The 14,495-nt window shown below is 30.4% G+C and overlaps 1 long non-coding RNA gene across 1 annotated transcript; it reads left to right on the top strand.

Annotated features, from left to right (window-relative positions):
* Positions 1-10,478: 10,478 nt before the first annotated feature.
* Positions 10,479-12,140, top strand: LOC111686676. Its single transcript, XR_006941110.1, has 4 exons — positions 10,479-10,746; positions 11,098-11,375; positions 11,480-11,642; positions 11,714-12,140. It is a non-coding gene; the product is annotated as an uncharacterized LOC111686676 (long non-coding RNA).
* The last annotated feature ends 2,355 nt before the right edge of the window (positions 12,141-14,495 follow it).

The raw sequence follows: 14,495 nt of genomic DNA, 5'->3' as shown, positions 1-14,495 counted from the left end.
ATCCAATGTGAATTTATCTTTTTTCTCGTGACTTTTAAAAATAAATCTCACGAGTGATATTTAAATTTAAAGAGCGGAAAATAAATTTATAATATTGTAAATCTTAAGAAAATTAAAATTAACTTTTTTATGTGTGAGTGTGTAAACATACATGTGCATTTATGTATATGCGTGTGTAAACTTTAAAGAGTTATGTTTGCCTGTAGATGTTCTTAAATTTTTTAAATGTAGTAAATTTCCAGAAATTTCATTATGATTTTATGGCTTTTTATGATCTTTGTGCATGAGTGCAAATAGAAATACCAATTGTTATTGTAATTGAAGTAAGAAATGGACATACGATGTGTCAATTAGGTTTTTGTATTAAAAACATTTGTTGATGCAATTTATTTTTTTTTTTCATAAAAATTTACAGGTCAATTATATTTTTAATTTTTGTATTTTGTAAAAATACTAATATTGTATGTAAATAAAATTGCATTAACAAATTTTTAATATTAGTATTTTTTCTAATGTAACATCATAATTGCATCATATATGCAAGTTTTAGTTTTGCAAATTTGTTTGTCGCCATAAACCCTTTTTCTCCGCACACACATCCATCCTCCTTACAAAATTATTTTTTACCACCGGGTTTCGTGCACACATTTTCTGTATGTGACTTTTATTCAAATTCTATTAATTTTGATATCTCTTGTGAGAGAAATTAAAAAAAACAATATATATAAATATCGCTAATGAAGTGAACATAAAAAATGAGGACTTAAAAAAAAGATCTCGCGAGATTAAAAATAAATCTCGTGAAACTGAGTTGTAAAACGAGAGAAATAAATGAAACTGTATTCACGAGTGCCAAAAATATCTACTCTGCTTATATATTCATTATGGAAAACCGTTTTCCGTTTTATGAAACCGCAAATTTCACTTTGTACTGAACTTCTAATATTTAGCAAGTGAAATTACCGGTTTTCAATAGCATTAATTATTTACTATCGAAAACCGTTTTCAGAAACCGCTAATTTTACCTGACTTTTTTCACTAACAACTTTTTGCCGAAAATCTACCAAAATCTTCACTTTGTTTTGATAGACCCCAGAAACTTCTAATTTTTTACAAGTGACATCCCCGGATTTCGATAGAACTACTTATTCACTATCGAAATCCGTGTTCCGTTTTCAGAAAATGATAATTTTGCCTGATTTTCTTTCACTAACAATTCTTTGCTGAAAATCTACAAATTTTTTACTTTGTATTGAAAGACCCAAGAAATGTCTAATTTTTCGCAAGTAGCATCCCCGGACTTCGACAAAACTACTTATTCACTATCGAAATCCGTTCTCTGTTTTTAGCAACCGCTAATTTTGTCAGATTTTTTTACTAACAATTTTTGCCGAAAATATAAAAATTTTTACTTCGTATTGATAGATCATAGGGACGTCTAATTTTTAGGAAGTGACATCCCCGGATTTCGATAGAACTAGTTATTCACTATCGAAATCCTTTTCCAAAGGACATACATGTGTTGCTTCACGCTGGTGATATCGTAGTTTATTGCTCTGACTTCAATCCATCTGTTGCCAGGCATAAAGCTCAGCTTGCACTGAATCTGATTGGTGATCGCCTCTCTGATTTACAGTTGTCGTTATCTACCAGGAAGACTAAGGCAAGATATTTACGTCTCCTAGACGACGTTTATTGCCAGTATCTCTGATACTATTTTATAATGAACCCATCGAATTTGTGGATTCTTTTACTTTTTTGGTTTTTTTTCCATTGGCATTTGAACCTAAGACCTCATGTTGAAGCAATTCAGAAAAGCTGCTTTAAATGTATAAATATACTAATCTAAGAGAATACAGTGAAGTCTTTATGAATAGCGTTAGGCGCCATGATGTCTTCACACACCTTATGCCTGGAGCAAATTGCAAATGTAATGCCACATCGCGAGTGGTTACAATTTCTATCAGAAACATACATAAACAAAATGTTTTCATATGACAATAGAATTATGAAGGAAAATATGATAAAGTTGTAAAAATAACCCTTTTTTCGCACGCATTTTCGACAATGATACGCCAAAAAGGAATCAAATTCTATTGTAAGTAATCTATTTGGCTCCTCTGTTCGCTATTTAAACGTTAAACTAGAACTATATTTGGTTGTGCCGAATCTTATATACCTTTCACCATGATGTGTTAAAAAACAGTCAGTACAAAAAATCAAAAATACTAATTGCAAAACGGTAAGGAACCAAAAAGTCCTCTTTTATGAGTTCTCACTTAATTCAGACTCTACATCATAGAATAATTTTATACATAGAAGCGAATCTGAGCATGACAGAACCTATGTCTGCTGTCAAAAACCTATGTCGTGAGAATGTATTAGTTAAAAAATATATAAACGAACAAACACAAACTTTATGGTTGAAAAAGTTTTAATATGTTTGTTTGATATTACATTTTAATATTTTGTGAAATAATGTAAAACCATTAGCCATTTTTATTAAAATTCTATTCACCACAGCAAGAAAGATTTTCATTTAAAATTATTCAAAATTTCAATTAAACTCGTTGTGTTTGCTGGGTTGGGCCAATATTGACACTTGAAAATAATATAAAAAATAAAAACAATTGAAAATTTCGTTTTTATACCCTACACCACTATAGTGGGGAGAAATTATACGTTTGTGCTGATGTTCGTAACACACAAATATATTGGTCCAATACCCACCTTAAGGTATACCGATCGATTCAGTATCATTTTTTTGAGTCGATTAAGACATGTCCGTCCGGCTGGACAAACCCCCCTTCGAAAAATGTATTAAACTTCTAAAATTGACTTGTAACCGTTATTAAACTCAACAAAATTAACTGTTATTTATCCTTTTCCCAAATTTACCTAGGATCGACCCATATTGACCTATATAAAGCCTCATTTAGAAAATTTTGTTTTTTTTTATCAATAAATTGCTTAAATACTTTGGAACTAAGGTAAAATTAAACATAAAAGTTTCCTTATGAAAAATAAAAATTTTAAAAATATACTCATGGTGTAGGGTATGTCCGACTATTACTTTCGGGAATGTCCGACTATACTTTCCTACTTGTTATACCCTTCACTTTCGTGAGAAGGGTATATATAAGTTTGTCATTCCGTTTGTAATTTCTATAATATAATTTTCCGACCCTATAAAGTATATATATTCTTGATCCTTATAGATAGCGGAGTCGATTAAGCCATGTCCGTCTGTCTGTCTGTCCGTCTGTCTGTCTGTCTGTTGAAATCAGTTTTTAGAGGATCCCAGATATCGGCGATGTCTGAATCTTCAATAATTCTATTAGACATGCTTTCGAGAAGATCGCTATTTAAAATCAGCAAAATCGGTCGGTAAATAACGGAGATATGAGCAAAAATCCGAGACAACAACCTCTGAAAATTTCATCAAAAAAATGTTAAAAAAGCAACAAAAACACTAAAAACACTGTACATAGAAAAAGATGTACACGTGTGTGTGTAGATGTATTTGGTTTTATTCAGCTGTGTATTTTTTTGTATGTTTGGAATTCAAACATACAAAGTATACACAGCAAAAAAATATGAATTGCATTTTTTGTTAAAATAATTTTCCCTTTTGTTTTGCAAATATATTTTTTGATGAATAGAAAAAGGTATTTAAAACGTTTTCAATTATGTGAGAGTAGATTGTGAGTTATTGTACAATAATTTTTATGCGAATAATGTAAGTTTGAAATTTAAAACTAACACAAATTTTTTCCAAGTGCTTTTTAAAACAATTTTTTTTACGATAAACAAAAACAAAATCTACGTCTCGTCAATGTTTACCTGCAATAAATCAGAGGTCGAAGTCGACCGGCTTCGAGTCGGAGCTTAGCCGCCGCCGAACTATATTTAGTTGCTTGAGCCGCCGTCGAAACATTCGGCTTAAATCGACTCAAATTTTTTTAATGTTTTTATTAACTAGACTGTAAGATCAATTATGTTATGTATCTTAAAATATACTATGGTGAAGGGTATATAAGATTCGGCACAGCCGAATATAGCACTCTTACTTGTTATACCCTTCACTTTCGTGAGAAGGGTATATATAAGTTTGTCATTCCGTTTGTAATTTCTATAATATAATTTTCCGACCCTATAATGTATATATATTCTTGATCCTTATAGATAGCGGAGTCGATTAAGCCATGTCCGTCTGTCTGTCTGTCTGTCTGTCTGTTGAAATCAGTTTTTAGAGGACCCCAGATATCGGCGATGTCTGAATCTTCAATAATTCTATTAGACATGCTTTCGAGAAGATCGCTATTTAAAATCAGCAAAATCTGTCGGTAAATAACGGAGATATGAGCAAAAATCCGAGACAACCTCTGAAAATTTCATCAAAAAATTGTTAAAAAAGCAACAAAAACACTAAAAACACTGTACATAAAAAAAGATGTACACGTGTGTGTGTAGATGTATTTGGTTTTATTCAGCTGTGTATTTTTTTGTATGTTTGGAATTCAAACATACAAAGTATACACAGCAAAAAAATATGATTTGCATTTTTTGTTAAAATAAAATAATTTTCCCTTTTGTTTTGCAAATATATTTTTTGATGAATAGAAAAAAGTATTTAAAACGTTTTCAATTATATGAGAGTAGATTGTGAGTTATTGTACAATAATTTTTATGCGAATAATGTAAGTTTGAAATTTAAAACTAACACAAATTTTTTCCAAGTGCTTTTTAAAACAATTTTTTTTACGATAAACAAAAACAAAATCTACGTCTCGTCAATGTTTACCAGCAATGAATCAGAGGTCGAAGTCGACCGGCTTCGAGTCGGAGCTTAGCCGCCGCCGAACTATATTTAGTTGCTTGAGCCGCCGCCGAAACATTCGGCTTAAATCGACTCAAATTTTTTTAAAATTTTTATTAACTAGACTGTAAGATCAATTATGTTTAAAATACACTATTGTGAAGGGTATATAAGATTCGGCACAGCCGAATATAGCACTCTTACTTGTTTTTTTCTAAAAATGTATTTAACAATTTTAACAATGTTTATTGCTGCATCAGGGACTATTGGACCAAAAGAATTGTGTAAATGCTTAAATTAACGATTAAAATAAACGGTTATTGTTAATTCCAATGCAGCCTAAATGCAGTCTAAATACACCCTACACTAATGGGAACGGCATTTTATTTATGGTTTAAAGTTATTAACACTTGCATCAGTGCAATGATGTCATCCGTCTATAAAATTAGTCTATTGAACTTTTTTGGAAACGGTATTTGTTAAACAAGAATAGGCTCTTTAAAAAATTCGACACAACAAATTTTATATATACGAAAATGTTACTATAATCATCAGTTAAGCAAACATCAATCTTTCAAATATAACCTCTACAATAATAACTACTATATTACTTATTCTAATTACTCACAATGTGGTATGGTATGGTGTATTCCGATACATTTTGTAGTTTCATATTTTTGTTATTTGATGTAAAAAAAAAACAAGTATGAATGTATAGTCGGGCGTAGCCGACCATATGATACCCTACACCAGTCAGTATGTATGTTAAAAATGGGGATTATTTAAAAAAATAAAGCATTTGGTTTGTTTTTTAACTTTATTTCGGAATATTTTTACTTTTTTTTGCAAAAAAGAGATTTTTTTAAGAAGTCCCAAAGGGGAGCAGGGCAAAATATGGCCCTATCCTTAAAAATGTTGGTAGGGGAGTTAAGTCTTCTTCAATATTATTTATGAAGAATTTAAAAGTGTTATTAGTGTTTGTAAGTGAATTTTGACCATTAAGTCATTTTCTGAAGGGGAGTTTGTATGGGGGATAGAATCAAATGAAACTATGTTTTGTCGACTTTTGTTGACATAATATATCATTTAAGTTAATTATAAGCCAAAAGGCCCTATTTGGGGTGTACGGTTGTATGGGGGCTAGTCGAAATAATGGACCGATTTTAACCATTTTCAATAGGCTTCGTCCTTGGGCCAAAAGAAGCGTGTGTGCCAAATTTCATCCAATTATCTTGAAAATTTCGACCTGTACCTTGCGCACAAGGTTTACATGGACAGCCAGCCAGACGGACGGACGGACATAGCTTAATCGACTCAGAAAATGATTCTAAGCCGATTGGTATACTTTAAGGTGGGTATAGGACGAATATTTTTGTATGTTACAAACAGGTTTTATATAAAACCCAATATACCCTCCCCACTAAAGTGGTGTAGGGTATAATAAAATACTCATACAGGTGTATTGAATTCACACAGTACCTGTACATGTGAGAGAGTAATATTCCTTATGATCACTTTCGCATCTATAATTTAATTTATGCTCTACATGCTAAAGTTCATGTTTCTATGTTCAATGTTATAGAAAATTCAAAAAGTACCTTCTGTAGAACGAAAAATTACCAAAAAGTTCTCACCTAATTCAGACTCTACATATGTACTTTATTTCATAATAGACATATTTTTGTGTGTGAAAAAAAGAGAAAGAAATATCAACCATATCTTTCTCTCACACACAATATCAAAAGTTTCCCAGTGTGAACCAGGTCTTTCTATGTTCAATATTATAGAAAATTCAAAAAGTACCAAAAAAGTACGAAAAAGTACCAAAAAGTTCATTTTTATGGCTTCTTATTTCCCAGTGTTAACCAGGTCTTTCTATGTTCAATATTATAGAAAATTCAAAAAGTACCAAAAAAGTACGAAAAAGTACCAAAAAGTTCATTTTTATGGCTTCTTACTAAAGTCAGGCTCCACATAATTAATTTCATGTTTCTATACCAAGGCGAATTCAGATAAGGTGGTGGCAGTTCTGCAACAATTACATTTTACATGTATTTTGTTTTGTTTCGTAAATGTCAAAAACCATAAGTACGGCAAATTCATTTAAAAATAAAGAAAAAGATATTAAAATTTGTGAGGAAAGTATAATCTGAATTGAATAATGTTTGTTTCCATGGAAAAATTCTATTCCAGCAGCTTAATTTGCTAAATTTAAGTAAGGCCTTAAGTTAAGTAAAACTTAATTTTTTGTGAAAAATAAACAAAAAAGTACATATTCATGAAAATATTATATTACGAATGAATGAATATTTGTTGCGAATGGATAATTCTACTCCTGCGGAGTAATTTTCAATATTTGGCCATAATGTAGCAGCCGCCGGACGGGTAAATACCTCATATGGGTTTTGTTATATAAAGCGTTCCGGAACAGACTTTTTTAGTTAATCTCTTTATCTACATAGTGTATATATAAAAGTTAAGGTTTTCTAAGTGGTGTATTTTAAAAAAATATTAAGGCGCTCCAACTGCGCCTGATAAATGAAACTCACAAGGGAAAATATAATATAATATTACAATTAATTTTATTAATTTAAATTTAAATAATGATTAATTAACTAATAATCGCTCCGTTCGATGTCTCAGCCAAGACTGACGTTCGTCGGCCACACTTGTTGGCACCTTGGTTCATTTATCATATTGCACCAACATGCGCGACGATATAAACGCTGATCAAGCAAGATGGTTATTGCAAGAAATCAATTTGTAATTAGAGCGGATACGCGTGTATGAAAAGAGCTTATATTGCAGAAATGATTTTGTTGGCAGTGCCAACACCGTTGTTAACTTAAAACAATATTGTTTAATTTGTTAACATTTAATAGATCTCAAAATTAAGCCATAAAATAGAAGTCAATAAGTTTCTTAATATTAAGTGTTCCGGAAGAGATTTTTTTTAATTAATCACGATATCTACACAATTTAAATACAAAATATAAAACAATATTGTGTAATATGTTAACACTTAATAAAAAAAATATTTTTCTTAAATAACATTTTTGTATACATACCAATTATGCCATTATTTATATAAAATGATTATTATTACGAGATGCTTGGTATTTACAGATTTTTTACATAAATAATTCAAATTATTAACGAAGTTTTTCTCTGTTTAACGGACATTTTTAAATATAAAAATTTAAACAATAACAAACTTTGACAGCTAGGAAAACCAGGCGAATTAAGAAAAAAATTATCAGCTGATTGATTAACACCACGGCGAATTCATTTTATGATTTTTTTTTTTTGGAAAATTTTTATATATTATTAAAAAATAAAGATAAACGTATAAAATCTTGCGATAAAAATATATTCTGAATTAAATAATGTTTGTTTCAAACGAAAAATTCTATTCCGGCGTATTAATTTGCAAAATTTAAGCGAGTGCCTGAAGTCAAAGTTTTGTGAAAAATAAACATAAGAAGGTACATATTCATGAACAAATTATATTACAAATGAATAAGTCTTTGTTGCGAATGGATAATTCTACTCCGGCGGAGTAATTTTCAATATTTGGCCATAAAGTAGCAGCAGCCGGCCGGGTAACCTCATACGGATTTTGTTATATAAAATGTTCCGGAAGAGACTTTTTTAGTTGATCTCTTCGTCTACATACTGTATATATAATTTGTTAGATTTCTAAATTAACATGATGCCGCTGTCTGCCTAAATTCTTCATATGTGTTTCTTAATATAAAGAGTTCCGGAAAAGATTATTTTTAGTTAATCACGTTAGGAGGCCTACTTTCCTCTTAATGTTGAATCCTCAATTTTTGCGGCAGAGGCTCTTGCTATAATTAAATCGTTGAAGTTAGCAACTGGAGAATTTTAGTAGTTTCGGACAGTAGATCAGTGTTACAGGCTCTAGGCTCGCATCCTAAAGGTCGATCGCATTCATTTATTTTTGATATACTCAAATATTTATTGGATTGTAGGATAAGGGACATAATCGTTCATTTTCTTTGTGTACCCAGTCATATGGGTCTGGAAGTGAACGATTACGCTGATAGAGTTCCTTCGGATCATATCCCTTCAATGACAGATGTGCCATCCTAGTTTTTGGGTCTTATCAAAACTCTTATGACAAACTAAAATATAACCTATGGAAGAGTCAATGGAACGAATCAGAGTTTGGTAGGCATCTGTATAACTAAGAGCCTCGTGTAGGTGTTCACCCATGGGTCCGTGGGCATCACTTAGGCAGGGTTCTAATAGTCTTCATTAATCGCCTGAAGATCAATCACACTAGGTGTAGTGATCATATTTATAGAATTGGTATTAGGGATAATGATTCATGTTCCTGTGAGGCGTCTCAAACTGTGGACCATTTATTGTTTCATTGTACGGATATCAACCCTCGACTCAGGTCCGATTTGAGAGCTAAACTCCACAATCTAAGAGCAGGTACAGTTAGCGTTCCAAATATACTTATATTGAATAACATTGAGATATTTTAACTACTTTTTGATTTTTGCAAAAAGGCCAACATTGTGATATACTTGTTTTCAATTCCAAATTCTTGAAAAAAACAAACTCTTAAATTATGTTATATTTATAGGATTTTAATATAAGAACTGAAAATTTATTTATTTATCAAAATTAACAAGGTTACCACGTCCGGTGATAATCAGGGGACGAGGGATTATAGATTTATATTTTGAACTTTTATTTAAATTATGAAAATTAGTATTTCATTAGCACTATCATTTATATTTTTAATAACTAGATATATTTGTTTTCCTTTATCCTGTTATCTCCTGCCCAAGACATAAAATCTTTCGTTCCGGCATACGTTTTAAATAAATTATGGCTATATTCTGTTTGAACACAAAAAAGCGCAAAAAGCTAGTTCACTAAGAGAAAAATCTGTCATATTTTTAATGAACCGCGTTCATTAGTACAATGCAGCATTTCATGTATGAAATGAAATATTTCATTATCCAATTTTTTGGAAATTTTTGCGTTTCATTGCACTGGTGAAGAATATTTCATTAGAAATATGAAGTTTAATTTTTTTTAAATTATGTACTATAAATATATTTTTTTATTAAATACTGCAATTAACTTTAATTATGCATCTAATTAAATATTTTTTAATTAATAAAGTGCAAATTTACCGATTTTTTGAAAAATTTATGAAACTGCATCATATTTGCAATGAATAATCTGCAGTAATTCCTCTTCTAAATTTTTGTATATTTCCCTCTACCCTTTGGTTACTTTTTTACAAATTTTTAATGTGAATTAACATGTTTCATATTTATAGTGAAGTAGAATTTTTATACGTAATGAAAATTCTTCCATAATCCTCTGTATACACCTCTACCCTCTTATAAGTTTTACCCCTTGCTCTATTTTTGTGTATTTTTACTAATTTTAGATGTCAATGAAGATGTTTCATATTTCAATGAAACATTCTTCATTAACAATAATTTAAAAACAAATGTGTTTGTTGTTTTTAAAGTATGCCATTTTATACTTATATAGTTGTCATGCCACTTTTTTAATTTTTACTACTTGTTTAAACTAACAGTAAAATTAAAAGAAAAAAATGAAGATCTACTTAAGTTTACCAGTAGTTAAGTGTATTTGTTAATAAGGAATGCATTTTATTAAGTTTTTTAAGTTTGTTCTATAAATGACGTCATATATAAAGCTATTATAATAACTTGTCACCTTTTCATGTTTATGTTCTCTTTTCAATAAGATGCAAGAACAATCAATTAGTTTTATTTGTGAAGCGAAAGCCGGTAAAGTGCGTGTTTAAAAATTAAGAAACAAATGTACAGTTTGTATTAAAATATTCTTTAAAAAAATATATTCTGATTATAACTGAAATAAAACGTCATAAATTAATAATTGTGCAGGTAATTATAAATATGAATTGTTTTCCGTGTAAAAAAATGTTTGAAGAAATTGATTACTATTTTAAACATTTAAAAGGTTATCATTTTCTAAAACATAATGACAATTATAGATGCTGTAGAACTATATATAAAAATGGGTCATTTTAAAAGACATGTCCGGGTGAAACATGCATTAAAGCCAACTACATCTAAAGAGTTGAAATGCGATGTGGTTGATGTAGACGCAACTGCCTCAAATACTAAAAATGTATTCTCTTTAGAAGAACTTGTTGTAAATGATGCAATAAGTTTCACCCAGACACCCACAAATATAATTTACGTATAATTAGCGAAAACTTTTTAAAATTTCAGACTGCAATTTATGCCGGCCACAATTTCTGTAGAAGTGACGTTGAAAATATCAACAACATGTTAATAAATTTAATTATAGATCCACTTCTGCATCTATTTTGTGTCCTTTGTGAAAAAAAAGAACGTGACTTTTATTTAGAAATATGCAATTTTACAGATAAATGCAAAAATATATTTATATCTTTGAAAAGTGAGCACCTTGTTTCCAAAAGAAGACCTATTCGAAAATCTGGTAGAAGAGGTGGTGTCAACTAAAGGGGAACTGACGCAGAAAAAGGGTAAGCTTAAATTTTCCGAAGTTAAAAAAAATATCTTATATGCGTATGAAATTCATTTTATGTTTTTAAATTAATGATTATTATTTTTTTAATGTATTTTATAGATGGATTTAGATTTTAAGGTTCTCCAGGAAAAATATTCAACAATTGCTGAAAGTGACGAAAAATTTATAAAAATATTCAACTACTTAAAAAGTCATGAAACTATTTATAATAATGAAATTAAAAATGTTGTCAACAGTTTGCAGTGGGATGATATAGAAAAAGGTAATTTATTTTATATAAAAACATATGTTACTTATCCTTTTAAAATGAATTTTTTTCTCTTTATATTACAGATAAAAATGGATTTCTCCTGAAAATATTATGGTGTGTTCACTACTTTTTACCCCCAAACAAAGAAATTTCTTAAAAAAGACGTCAATGGAAAAAGGATTTTGGAAAATTTTCCAAAGGTGAACCAATTCAACCTATTATTTTAGGACGTGGGGATCCCAAAAGTTTTAATATATCAAAATATTATGTGTTCTTGATTCTTTTTTGATAGAGTTTAACGACTTTTATAAAGCCTTAGATATTTGTTTTAAAACATTTTATATTTTTAATGTGGAGTATCCATTGCCTTCTTCAAATTTTTGGTGTTTTGTAGAACATTTTTTTATAACATTGATAAAACAAGTATTACCATTAATAATTATTAATTAATTTATAAATTGAATAATTGTAATATTTTTTTAACTTCCAGTTTGAGAATATATATTAAAATCCGATTGTATTTGTCGTTATGTTTTTATGTATGTATATATAAATAAAATATTATTTATAATAAATATATATGTATATACATATATACATTATATATATTTTTACTGGTTTTTAATGGATTTTATCACACATGAAGTATAATCATTAATCTAATGATATAATTGCATTGCATTAATGTAAAGAAAAAATAGTTAGAACTATGATATAATTACATGAAATATACGAAAAATATTTGTTAAATGTATGAACTAATTTCATTCAATTAATGCAATAAAATCCTTGGATTAACGTAGGAAATGCATGCCAATAATGAATTAAGTTTATGAAATATATTCACTGAAATAATGAGTAATTTCATTACATTAATGAAGTGGTTACATAAAGCTAGTGGAATGAAAATTCATATTATTAATGAAACATTCTCCATTAATACAATGAACTGCTTCCTTAGCTGACTTTTAATGACATTTTTCATTAATCCAAAGTAGGAATTCATGCCTCAAACAAAGGTTTTACTCTTAGTGTTTGTATTTATTATTCGGCTTGCGAATAGTATGATTTTATTTTCTACAATTATTAACGTTAGTATTTCATATTTATACCCTTTACCTTCGTGAGAAGGGTTTATATAAGTTTATCATTCCGTTTGTAATTTCTATAATATAATTTTCCGACCCTATAAAGTATATATTCTGGGTCCTTATAGATAGCGGAGTCGATTAAGCCATGTCCGTCTGTCTATCTGTCTGTTGAAATCAGTTTTTAGAGGTACCCAGATATCGGCGAGATCAGAATCTTCAATAATTCAGTTATACATGATTTCGAGAAGATCGCTATTTAAAATCAGCAAAATCGGTCTATAAATAACGGAGATATGAGCAAAAATCCGACACAACCTCTGAAAATTTCATCAAAAAAGTTTGAGAAAACATACGACACATTCATTTAGGTATACGGGTGGGGTAAGGCCCGTATACCTCTATATTCATTCTATATCATATACAATTGACACCAACTCATTTCCAACGCTTAGTCCCACAGTCACTCCTCTGTGGGGTATCTGTTGATTTTCGGCAACAGCACCGAACCTTATCCCGAAATATTGACTATTATCATGCATCAGTCTTTTAACCGCCACTTATTCTCTTCCCGCGAATTTGGGTTCAACCAACAGCCACTACGTGGATCCCGAAGGAACCTCAACCAACTGACCAGCCAGGACATAGTCCTGCGGGCAACTTGCCACCCGTAGTACCAGATTATGCGGTGCTCTGGTCAGACCTCTGGCAATCTATTCAACGACTAAGCCAAGCAGTAGACTGAGACACCAATTTTTCAATCCCGGTCAGATTGGAGGTATTAGGCCCTCTTTATACCCCGGGATTGCAATAACACCAAGGCGGAGGTCTTCGGCAAGGTAACATGCCCCCGGGGGGATGTCCGTCTGTCTGTTGAAATCAGATTTTAGAGGACCCCAGATATCGGCGAGATCCGAATCTTCAATAATTCTATAGACATGCTTTCGAGAAGATCGCTATTTAAAATCATCAAAATCGGTCGGTAAATAACGGAGATATGAGCAAAAATCCGAGACAGTTACCCGTGTGAAACTTCCAAACGTGATAAAAGCTCGCCAGCGATGTTGCGGAAGTATAAGAATTCTTGCCACCAGTCGGGAAGAACTGATGCCGAGCTGGGGAACGTCTAAGAGTAACGTGGAAGATACTTCTGGAAGACCCGCAGAAGAAACTTCTAGATGATTCTTGGAAGTAAGGTATTGCCAAAGACTCTTCTAGATGTAACTAGGAAGTCACTTTTTGAAGTGACTACTTAGTATCATCTAGAAGTGTTCTTATCTTATCTTCTAGAAGATGAATTTTCTCTTCTTCTAGAAGAAGAGTTTTCTCTTCTTCTAGAAGAAGAGTATTCTCGTCTTCTAGAAGATGAGTTTTCTCTTCTTCTAGAAGATGAGTATTCTCGTCTTCCAGAAGATGAGTTTTCTCTTCTTCTATTTCTATACTTACCAAAATAAAATCTTTAAAAATAAATCTAAATAAAATGAAATTTTATAGTTTTTATTGAAATAATTAAAATTAAAATAGTAGAAAAAATAATTGATTTAACAAAAAAAGTAATATATGTACATTAGACCGACTCACAAAAAAAATGGTGCTTGAGTTACCTCCTCATAATATTCGCTCTTATGTAATATTATGTTACCCAAAATATTTTCGGTTAAGTGTGGTTCATTGGTGAGCTGGACAGTTTTAAAGAAAATATCGTATGGGAACACGATTCTTCATGTTAAATTAAATATTTTAACCCAGCTTCAAAAAATCTTTGTTATGTTTTATA

This window comes from Lucilia cuprina, chromosome 5 (genome assembly GCF_022045245.1).
Source record: "Lucilia cuprina isolate Lc7/37 chromosome 5, ASM2204524v1, whole genome shotgun sequence".
Lineage (NCBI taxonomy): Eukaryota > Metazoa > Arthropoda > Insecta > Diptera > Calliphoridae > Lucilia > Lucilia cuprina.
Note: the sequence above shows the minus strand (reverse complement) of the source record. Positions and strands in the feature narration are given on the sequence as shown.